Source organism: Bos javanicus, chromosome 13 (assembly GCF_032452875.1).
Source record: "Bos javanicus breed banteng chromosome 13, ARS-OSU_banteng_1.0, whole genome shotgun sequence".
NCBI lineage: Eukaryota > Metazoa > Chordata > Mammalia > Artiodactyla > Bovidae > Bos > Bos javanicus.
In genome coordinates, this window is record NC_083880.1 from 43,600,119 (window position 1) to 43,612,419 (window position 12,301).

A 12,301-nucleotide genomic window follows, 5' to 3' on the forward strand; every position below is an offset into this window, starting at 1 on the left:
CGTGAGAGCTCCACTATCATGACCTTTCAAAGGCTCCATTTCTAACAACATCAAAATGTAAATTTCAGTTCAGTTCAGTTCAATCGCTTAGTCACGTCTGACTCTTTGTGACCCCATGGACCACAGCATGCCATAGCTCCCTGTCCATCACCAACTCCCAGACTTTACCCAAACTCATGTCCATTGAGTCGGTGATGCCATCCAACCATCTCATCCTCTGTTGTTCCCCTCTCTTCCTGCCCTCAATCTTTCCCAGCATCAGGGTCTTTTCAAATGAGTCACCTCTTTGCATCATGTGACCAAAGTATTGGAGTTTCAACTTCAACATCAGTGCTTCCAATGAACACTGAGGACTGATCTCCTTTAGGATGGACTGGTTGGATCTCCTTGCAGACCAAGGGGCTCTTAAGAGTCTTCTCCAACACCACAGTTCAAAAGCATCGGTTTTTCGGCGCTCAGCTTTCTTTATAGTCCAACTCTCACATCCATACATGACTACTGGAAAAACCATAGCCCTGACTGCTGCTGCTGCTGCTGCTAAGTCGCTTCAGTCGTGTCTGTGCAACCCCATAGACGGCAGCCCACCAGGCTCCCCTGTCCCTGGGATTCTCCAGGCTAGAACACTGGAGTGGGTTGCCATTTCCTTCTCCAATGCATGAAAGTGAAAAGTGAAAGAAGTCACTCAGTCATGTCCAACTCTTAGCGACCCCATGGACTGCAGCCTACCAGGCTTCTCCATCCATGGGATTTTCCAGGCAAGAGTACTGGAATGGGGTGCCAGTGCCTTCTCCGATGGCCCTGACTAGACGGATCTTTGTTGACAAAGTAATGTCTTTGCTTTTTAATATGCTGTCTAGGTTGGTCATCACTTTCCTTCCAAGAAGTAAGCGTCTTTTAATTTCATGGCTGGAATGACCACCGGCAGTTACTTTGGAGCCCAGAAAAATAAAGTCAGCCACTGTTTCCCCATCTATTTGCCATGAAGTGATGGGACCAGATGACATGATCTTAGTTTTCTGAATGTTGAGCTTTAAGCCAACTTTTTCACTCTCCTCTTTCACTTTCACTATAGTTGGACAGAAAACAGAGATTATAGCTCCAGTGCTATGTCCCCAATTTATTCTGTCACATTGTACACATGATATCTTATTGTCTTTTTCTCAATTGATGAAATTGCATTATGTGATTTTTTTAGGCCGTTTTGTGTGTTTTAACAAGATACTACACACTGAGTGACTGAGAAAAACTTGAAATTTGTTTCTCACAGTTCTGAAGCTGGAGGTCTGAGATCCGTGTGGTTGGGTGATGGCCCTCCTCCAGGTCACTGGCTTCTCCTTGTATCTTAACATGGTGGAGGGGTCAACAGAGCTGTCCCAAGTCTCTTACATGATATTATTTAAATCTCATGCATGAGGGCTCTATGATTATGTCCTAATCACCTCTCAAAAACTCCTTTTCTAACACCATCAAGATGTGAATTTGGGGGCACAAAAATTATGGCAGTGATCTTTAACCTCCTAATTGTGGTTTTATCTTGTATTTCCATGAATACTATAAGGTTTTACTTCACACATTTAATCTCCTTGAGTTTCTGCTGTTGCAAAGTTCCTGTTCAAGACTGTGCCTATTATTGCTAAGATGTCTGTGTTTTGATTTCTGTGTAGGAGACCATTATTGTACCTTAGCATAGCTGTACAGGAAACTCTCCCCAGAGAGTTAATGCAGAGATCATTTCTGCATCTCTTGATTCTGTGGTTTGACAATCAGCCAGCACTCAGCTAAGCAGTTGTCCTCTAGGCTGGGCTTTCTTGGGCATTTGCAGTTCAAGGCTTTACCAGCTGGATGTGACTCTTGTTAGAGGAGCCTGCATGCTTCTCTGTATATTTTTTCATATATATTTAGCTAGACTGTGACAACTATCTCAGCACAGCCCTATGATCCCAAGTCAGTCAGTTCAGTTACTCAATCACGTCTAACACTTTGCAAACCCATGGACCTCAGCACGCCAGGCTTCCCTGTCCATTACCAACTCCTGGAGTTTACTCAAATTCATGTCCATTGAGTCGGTGATGCCATTCAACCATCTCATCCTCTGTTGTCCCCTTCTCCTCCTGCCTTCAATCTTTCCCAGTATCAGGGTCTTTTCCAGTGAGTCAGTTCTTTGCATCAGGTGGCCAAAGTATTGGAGTTCCAGCTTCAGCATCAGTCCTTCCAATGAATACTCAGGAATAATTTCCTTTATGATTGACTGGTTTGATCTCCTTGCAGTCCAAGGGACTCAAGAGTGTTCTCCACACCATAGTTCAAGAGCATCAATTCTTCAGCACTAAGCTTTCTTTATAGTTCAACTCTCATATCCATACATGACTATTGGAAAAACCATAGTTTGACTAGATGGACCTTTGTCAGAAAAGTGATGTCTCTGCTTTTTAATATGCTGTCTAGGTTTGTCATAGCTTTTCTTTCAAGGAGCAAGTGTCGGCAGCAGCCTTCGGGAGTGCGGCTGTGCGCCTGCGCTACGCCGATTTCGGGAGTGCGGCTGTGCGCTTGCGCGGCACCGAGTACCAGCGGGCAGTTTGAATTTCGCTCCCGGAGAAAAAAAAAAAAAAAAAAAAAAAGGAGCAAGTGTCTTTTAATTTCCCAATTATGATCCCAAGCCAGGGAGTAGGAAAAAATCCTCTTCATGTCTAAGCTGAAAATGCACCATTTCTTCTGGCAAATTTCACTGCCCAATGCAAGTTATGGGTCAGGCCAAGTCAAGGGTCAATTATATAGTCCCCTGAAAAATTGTTTTGTGTTTGCATTCAAATTTGGTTCTGAAATACACCTGGAACTGATTTTCTAATATGATATAAAATGATTACCTATTTTTTTTTATTTAAATGGAAATCTAAGTGTCCATGTTTTCCACAGATTTTTCACTGCCAACTCTGTCATATATCAAATATTCATAAATACATTTCTGGCCTCTCCCTTATATTTAACTATTCAGTTTTCGGTACTCTATTACAAAAGTATAAATTAAGTCTTGCTTTTCAGAATGGCATATTTTTCTTCTTTAAGGCTATCTTGATTGCTCTTGACTAGCTATTTCTTATTTCAAACTTAGTATCACTTTACTGAATTTCACAAAATAATACGTGTTTAAGTCTTTGGTTCATATTGCACTGAAACACATCACTTTGGAGAAAATGAATTTCTTGACAAAATTGAGCTTTCCATTTCAAAATTATGATATGAATTTTTAATTATTTAGGTGTTCTTTAATGTCTTAAACATTTTTCATAACTTTCTCCACAAAGGCATTTACATAAAGTTTTTTATATTCAATCATAGGGAATTACTTTGCCAACAAAGGTCCCTCGAGTCAAGGCTATGGTTTTTCCAGTGGTCATGTATGGATGTGAGAGTTGAACTGTGAAGAAAGCTGAATGCTGAAGAATTGACGCTTTTGAACTATGGTGTTGGAGAAGACTCTTGAGAGTCCCTTGGACTGCAAGGAGATCCAACCGGTCCATTCTAAAGGAGATCAGTCCTGGGTGTTCTTTGGAAGGAATGATGCTAAAGCTGAAACTCCAGTACTTTGGCCACCTGATGCGAAGAGTTGACTCATTGGAAAAGACTCTGATGCTGGGAGGGATTGGGGGCAGAAGGAGAAGGGGACAACATAGGATGAGATGGCTCGATGGCATCACCAACTCGATGGACATGAGTTTGAGTGAACTCCGGGAGTTGGTGATGGGCATGGAAGCCTGGTGTGCTCCAATTCATGGGGTTGCAAAGAGTCAGACATGACTGTGCGATTGAACTGAACTGAACTGATAGGTAATGAGTACGTTTGATATCAGATTATTGAATAGGTTTTCATGGAGGAAGCTCCTTCTGACACTGCTTCAGCTGAATCCTGTCACCTTTAGGGCGTGTTGGGTGGAGTTAATTAGTCTAATGTTGGCTCAGATTCAGTATCGAGTCAGGAGTGTCCAATGACCATGCTTGGTAAAAGATTTTAATTTGATTGTTTTTTCAAGTGATTCACTTAGATAAGGGACTGATGCACTGTATTGTGAGGTAGACAGTGAAGGAAAAGGTGTGGAAGGAGAGGTGAGAACTCAGCAAAGGTTCCCAGGCTTGTTCACCTGGAAGCTGAGGACAGACACAGCTTCCCTGTCCCCTCTTCTTGTCTCCATCCAGCTGGACACTTCTCCAGTCCCCAGGGGGAGGCCAGTTCTTGGGGGAGTAAACATGGTTCTTTCCTTTCTTCCATGTGTTTGACTTTGAACTGACTCTGGAAGACATGAAAGCAATTGATGGCCTCAACAGAAATAGAAGATGCTATGAATTTCTACCATCAGTGACTTGCAGATGTTTCACACATGTTATTTTCTGTAGCAGGCAGTTCAGTAGGGGAACTAAGTTTTTTAAAGCTTAATTCTGGGAAGACAGTCCTGATTTCCAGCGTAAGAATAAACCAGGGGCTTCCTGCAGACCTCACACCAGAGGTTTCCTCTAGGGGTTCATCTCTGACCAACCAAAATGTGGCTGGAGCCCAGGACAGCATATCAATAAAATCCCAAGTTCACATCATGTGAATTCACTACTTTGTGCCCCTGACCCCTGTGCCTGGTGCACCTCCTCTCAGGGCCGAGAGACTCAGCAAACAGAGGGCACAGTGTCTGCAGCCCAGTATTCTTTCAGGGACTTGTGAACATGTTTCATCTTTAATTCTTTTTACATCAGGGGAAAATAATTATATTAATAATAACTATATAATAATGAATCTATCATGCATTACATTCATGTTTTGTTGTTGTTGTTTAATCTCTAAGTCCTGTATAACTGTCTACCATCCCATGCTCTATAGCCCAACAGGCTCCTCTGTACTTGGGATTTCCCGGGCAATAGTACTGGAGTGGATTGTCATTTCATTCTCCAATGGATCTTGCTACCCTAGGGGCCGAACCTGGGTCTCCTGCTTGACAGGTGGATCCTTAACCACTGAGCAACCTGGGAAGAAGGCATTCATATTATGCCTAACAAAATTACAAAATGTATTGTTGATATTTTTTATGAAGGATGGTCTCATGAAATCCAATGTGCATCTGTGCTACGAAGTCACAGGGGGCCTGCATTCCACCCTGTCCCCTAAGTTTCTGGTGGATTTTCTCCCTAATGGGCATTTTTTCTCCAACACATCATCCATTTCTTTCAATTTGGTTTCCTCATTGGCCTTTCTTCCCTGTTACAACTCCCACATCCTCATCCTTGTTATCTCACAAAGCTGAATTACCAGTAGATCATGAGCTTAACTGACCCTCCAGTGAGTGACTGCTGTGTCCTTAGCAGGACACACCCAGGTAAGATCATCTGGGTCTTCTGCTTTATTTTTTTATTTTATTTTATTTTATTTTTAAACTTTACAATATTGTATTAGTTTTGCCAAATATCGAAATGAATCCACCACAGGTATACCCGCGTTCCCCATCCTGAACCCTCCTCCCTCCTCCCTCCCCTACCCTCCCTCTGGGTCGTCACAGTGCACCAGCCCCAAGCATCCAGTACCGTGCATCGAACCTGGACTGGCGACTCGTTTCATACAAGATATTATACATGTTTCAATGCTATTCTCCCAAATCTCCCCACCCTCTCCCTCTCCCACAGAGTCCATAAGACTGATCTATACATCGATGTCTCTTTTGCTGTCTCGTACACAGGGTTATTGTTACCATCTTTCTAAATTCCATATATATGCGTTAGTATACTGTATTGGTGTTTTTCTTTCTGGCTTACTTCACTCTGTATAATAGGTTCCAGTTTCATCCACCTCATTAGAACTGATTCAAATGTACTCTTTTTAATGGCTGAGTAATACTCCATTGTGTATATGTACCACAGCTTTCTTATCCATTCATCTGCTGATGGGCATCTAGGTTGCTTCCATGTCCTGGCTATTATAAACAGTGCTGCGATGAACACTGGGGTACACGTGTCTCTTTCCCTTCTGGTTTCTTCAGTGTGTATGCCCAGCAGTGGGATTGCTGGATCATAAGGCAGTTCTATTTCCAGTTTTTTAAGGAGTCTCCACACTGTTGTCCATAGTGGCTGTACTAGTTTGCATTCCCACCAACAGTGTAATAGAGTTCCCTTTTCTCCACACCCTCTCCAGCATTTATTGCTTGTAGACTTATGGATTGCAGCCATTCTGACTGGCGTGAAATGGTACCTCATAGTGGTTTTGATTTGCATTTCTCTGATAATGAGTGATGTTGAGCATCTTTTCATGTGTTTGTTAGCCATCTGTATGTCTTCTTTGGAGAAATGTCTATTTAGTTCTTTGGCCCATTTTTTGATTGGGTTATTTATTTTTCTGGAGTTGAGCTATAGGAGTTGCTTGTGTATTTTTGAGATTAGTTGTTTGTCCGTTGCTTCATTTGCTATTATTTTCTCCCATTCTGAAGGCTGCCTTTTCACCTTGCTAGTAGTTTCCTTTGTTGTGCAGAAGCTTTTAAGTTTAATTAGGTCCCATTTGTTTATTTTTGCTTTTATTTCCAATATTCTGGGAGGTGGGTCATAGAGGACCCTGCTGTGATGTATGTCGGAGAGTGTTTTGCCTATGTTCTCCTCTAGGAGTTTTATAGTTTCTGGTCTTACGTTGAGATCTTTAATCCATTTTGAGTTTATTTTTGTGTATGGTGTTAGAAAGTGTCTAGTTTCATTCTTTTACAAGTGGTTGACTAGTTTTCCCAGCACCACTTGTTAAAGAGATTGTCTTTAATCCATTGTATATTCTTGCCTCCTTTGTCAAAGATAAGGTGTCCATATGTGTGTGTATTTATCTCTGGGCTTTCTATTTTGTTCCATTGATCAATATTTCTGTCTTTGTGCCAGTACCATACTGTCTTGATAACTGTGGCTTTGTAATAGAGCCTGAAGTCAGGTAGGTTGATTCCTCCAGTTCCATTCTTCTTTCTCAAGATAGCTTTGGCTATTCGAGGTTTTTTGTATTTCCATACAAATTGTGAAATTATTTGTCCTAGCTCTGTGAAGAATACCGTTGGTAGCTTGATAGGGATTGCATTGAATCTATAAATTGCTTTGGGTAGTATACTCATTTTCACTATATTGATTCTTCCAATCCATGAACATGGTATATTTCTCCATCTATTAGTGTCCTCTTTGATTTCTTTCACCAGTGTTTTATAGTTTTCTATATATAGGTCTTTAGTTTCTTTAGGTAGATATATTCCTAAGTATTTTATTCTTTCCGTTGCAATGGTGAATGGAATTGTTTCCTTAATTTCTCTTTCAGTTTTCTCATTATTAGTGTATAGGAATGCAAGGGATTTCTGTGTGTTGATTTTATATCCTGAAACTTTACTATAATCATTGATTAGTTCTAGTAATTTTCTGGTGGAGTCTTTAGGGTTTTCTATGTAAAGGATCATGTCATCTGCAAACAGTGAGAGTTTTACTTCTTCTTTTCCAATTTGGATTCCTTTTATTTCTTTTTCTGCTCTGATTGCTGTGGCCAAAACTTCCAAAACTATGTTGAATAGTAATGGTGAAAGTGGGCACCCTTGTCTTGTTCCTGACTTTAGAGGAAATGCTTTCAATTTTTCACCATTGAGGATAATGTTTGCTGTGGGTTTGTCATATATAGCTTTTATTATGTTGAGGTATGTTCCTTCTATTCCTGCTTTCTGGAGAGTTCTTATCATAAATGGATGTTGAATTTTGTCAAAGGCTTTCTCTGCATCTATTGAGATAATCATATGGTTTTTGTTTTTCAATTTGTTAATGTGGTGTATAACATTGATTGATTTGCGGATATTGAAGAATCCTTGCATCCCTGGGATAAAGCCCACTTGGTCATGGTGTATGATCTTTTTAATGTGTTGTTGGATTCTGATTGCTAGAATTTTGTTAAGGATTTTTGCATCTATGTTCATCAGTGATATTGGCCTGTAGTTTTCTTTTTTTGTGGGATCTTTGTCAGGTTTTGGTATTAGGGTGATGGTGGCCTCATAGAATGAGTTTGGAAGTTTACCTTCCTCTGCAATTTTCTGGAAGAGTTTGAGCAGGATAGGTGTTAGCTCTTCTCTAAATTTTTGATAGAATTCAACTGTGAAGCCATCTGGACCTGGGCTTTTGTTTGCTGGAAGATTTTTGATTACAGTTTCAATTTCCATGCTTGTGATGGGTCTGTTAAGATTTTCTATTTCTTCCTGGTCCAGTTTTGGGAAGTTGTACTTTTCTAAGAATTTGTCCATTTCTTCCACGTTGTCCATTTTATTGGCATATAATTGTTGTAGTAGTCTCTTATGATCCTTTGTATTTCTGTGTTGTCTGTTGTGATCTCTCCATTTTCATTTCTAATTTTATTGATTTGATTTTTCTCCCTTTGTTTCTTGATGAGTCTGGCTAATGGTTTGTCAATTTTATTTATCTTTTCAAAGAACCAGCTTTTGGCTTTTTTAATTTTTGCTATGGTCTCTTTTGTTTCTTTTGCATTTATTTCTGCCCTAATTTTTAAGATTTCTTTCCTTCTACTAACCCTGGGGTTCTTCATTTCTTCCTTTTCTAGTTGCTTTAGGTGTAGGGTTAGGTTATTTATTTGATTTTTTTCTTGTTTCTTTAGGTATGCCTGTTTTGCTATGAACTTTCCCCTTAGGACTGCTTTTAAAGTGTCCCACAGGTTTTGAGTTGTTGTGTTTTCATTTTCATTAGTTTCTATGCAAATTTTGATTTCTTTTTTGATTTCTTCTGTGATTTGTTGGTTATTCAGCAGGGTGTTGTTCATCCTCCATATGTTGGAATTTTTGATAGCTTTTCTCCTGTAATTGAGATCTAATCTTACTGCATTGTGGTCAGAAAAGATGCTCGGAATGATTTCAATTTTTTTGAATTTACCAAGGCTAGATTTATGGCCCAGGATGTGATCTATCCTGGAGAAGGTTCCATGTGCGCTTGAGAAAAAGGTGAAATTCATTGTTTGGGGATGAAATGTCCTATAGATATCAATTAAGTCTAACTGGTCTATTGTATCGTTTAACGTTTGTGTTTCCTTGTTAATTTTCTGTTTAGTTGATCTATCCATAGGTGTGAGTGGGGTATTAAAGTCTCCCACTATTATTGTGTTATTGTTAATTTCTCCTTTCATACTTGTTAACATTTGTCTTACATATTGCGGCGCTCCCGTGTTGGGTGCATATATATTTATAATTGTTATATCTTCTTCTTGGATTGATCCTTTGATCATTATGTAGTGACCATCTTTGTCTCCTTTCACAGCCTTTGTTTTAAAGTCTATTTTATCTGATATAAGTATTGCTACTCCTGCTTTCTTTTGGTCCCTATTTGCATGGAAAATCTTTTTCCAGCCCTTCACTTTCAGTCTGTATGTGTCCCCTGTTTTGAGGTGGGTCTCTTGTAGACAACATATGTAGGGGTCTTGTTTTTGTATCCATTCAGCCAGTCTTTGTCTTTTGGTTGGGGCATTCAACCCATTTACGTTTAAGGTAATTACTGATAAATATGATCCCATTGCCATTTACTTTATTATTTTGGGTTCGAGTTTATACACTGTTTTTGTGTTTCCTGTCTACAGAATATCCTTTAGTATTTGTTGGAGAGCTGGTTTGATGGTGCTGAATTCTCTCAGCTTTTGCTTGTCTGCAAAGCTTTTGATTTCTCCTTCATATTTGAATGAGATCCTTGCTGGGTACAATAATCTGGGCTGTAGGTTATTTTCTTTCATCACTTTAAGTATGTCTTGCCATTCCCTCCTGGCTTGAAGAGTTTCTATTGAAAGATCAGCTGTTATCCTAATGGGAATTCCCTTGTGTGTTATTTGTTGTTTTTCCCTTGCTGCTTTTAATATTTGTTCTTTGTGTTTGATCTTTGTTAATTTGATTAATATGTGTCTTGGGGTGTTTCGCCTTGGGTTTATCCTGTTTCGGACTCTCTGGGTTTCTTGGACTTGGGTGATTATTTCTTTCCCCATTTTAGGGAAGTTTTCAACTATTATCTCCTCAAGTATTTTCTCATGGTCTTTCTTTTTGTCTTCTTCTTCTGGGACCCCTATGATTCGAATGTTGTAGCATTTAATATTGTCCTGGAGGTCTCTGAGATTGTCCTCATTTCTTTTAATTTGTTTTTCTTTTATCCTCTCTGATTCATTTATTTCTACCATTCTATCTTCTAATTCACTAATCCTATCTTCTGCCTCTGTTATTCTACTATTTGTTGCCTCCAGAGTGTTTTTAATTTCATTTATTGCATTATTCACTTTATATTGACTCTCTTTTCTTTCTTTTAGGTCCTTGTTAAACCTTTCTTGCATCTTCTCAATCTTTGTCTCCAAGCTATTTATCTGTGATTCCATTTTGATTTCAAGATTTTGGATCAATTTCACTATCATTATTTGGAATTCTTTATCAGGTAGATTCCCTAACTCTTCCTCTTTTGTTTGGTTTGGTGGGCATTTATCCTGTTCCTTCATCTGCTGGGTATTCCTCTGTCTCTTCATCAGGTTTAAATTGCTGAGTTTGGGGTGTCCTGTCTGTATTCTGGCAGTTTGTGGAGTTCTCTTTCTTGTGGTGTTTCCTCGCTCTGTGTGGGTTTGTACAGGTGGCTTGTCAAGGTTTCCTGGTTAGGGAAGCTTGTGTCGGTGTTCTGGTGAGTGGAGCTGTATTTCTTCTCTCTGGAGTGCAATGAAATGTCCAGTAATGAGTTATGGGATGTCTATGGTTTTGGGGTGACTTTGGGCTGCCTGTATCTTGGAGCTCAGGGCTGTGTTCCTTGCTGCTGGAGAATTTGCTTGGTATGTCTTGCCCTGAAACTTGTTTCGCCCAGAGAGGTTTACAGGGTTATATGGAGAAGAGAAGAGTGAGGAGGGAGTTAGAGGTGACCCAAATGAGATGAGGTGGAATCAATAGAGGAGAGAGTGGGCTATTCGGTAATCTCTTCCTTATGTGCACTCCACAACTGGACCGCTCAGAGTTGTTCACAGAGTTATACAGAGAAGAGAAGAAGGAAGAAGGTGGCAGAGGTGGCCAGGAGGATAAATGGGGGGAATGAAAAGGAGGGAGACAGATCCAGCCAGTAATCAGTTCCTTAAGTGTTCTCCACCATCTGGAACACACAGAAATTCACAGAGTTGGGTAGAGTAGAGAGGGGTTAGGGAGGAGACACAGGCGACCTAGTGGAGAAAAAGGAGAGTCCAAAGGGCAGTTAAGCCAGTAATCTCGCTCCCTAGTGAAAAATGGGTACTGAAGATTGGGTTCTTAAAGGTATAAAATTGGTAACAATACATAAAAGCAAAAATTTTAAATCTAGAGTAGAGTTTGGAATTTCAAAAATATGATGTTAAAGAAAAGAAGAAGGAAAAGAAAGAGAGAAAAAACAAACAAACAAAAACAAACAAGGTCGCAAAAATTATAAAGAAAATATAGGTACAAAATTGATAACTAATACCAAAAAGCAAAAGTTAAAAATCTAGAGTAGAGTTTAGAATTTCAAAAATACAATGTTAAAAAAAGAAGAAGAAAAAGAGAGAGAGAGAAAAAAACAAAAAAGAACAAACAAGCTCGCATAAATTATATAAAAAAAATACAGGTACAAAATTGATAACAAATACCAAAAAGCATAAATTAAAAATCTAGAATAGAGTTTGGAATTTCAGATATACAATGTTATTTAAAAGAAGAAGAGAAAGAAACAGAGAAAAAGAAAAAAAAATTAAAAAGGGTCACAGAAATTATATAAAAACAAAAACAAAAACAAACTATAGGTACAAAATTGATAACAAATACTAAAAAGCTAAAATTAAAAATCTAGAGTATAGTTTGGAATTTCAAAAATACAATGTTAAAGAAAAGAAAGAAAAAGAAAAAAAAAGGTCAAAAAATTATTAAAAAATATATATATATGAAGTTTGCTTTAAAAAAAATAGGGTCTTTTTTTTTTTTTTTTTTGCAAAGTAATCGGTTATAAAAGTGGAAATTAAAGGAATAATAGAGGACTTAATATATATATATATATATATTTTTATAGGCTCACTTGTTCAGTCGCACTGAGGGGAGGTAGGGAGGGATGCTGCAAACAAATAACACTGGCGTGTGCTCGCAGTGCCTCAGCCACACTGGGTCTGCCCCCCGTTCACAGCGCATGTAGCCTCTCTGCCCACGCTGCTCAGGCTCTAGGTTGCTCCGCCGCGAACCATCTGCGGCCGGTCCTGGGCTGCCTGTACTTCCCAGGTCCAAGCCGCTCAGGTTCAGGCACTCGGGTAGTCCTCAGAGGCGCA

At 39.4% G+C, this 12,301-nt stretch overlaps 1 pseudogene; it reads left to right on the forward strand.

Moving 5' to 3' along the window:
• LOC133259252 (dihydrodiol dehydrogenase 3-like) overlaps window positions 1-12,301 on the forward strand; it is a 31,262-nt pseudogene that overhangs the window by 10,755 nt on the left and 8,206 nt on the right.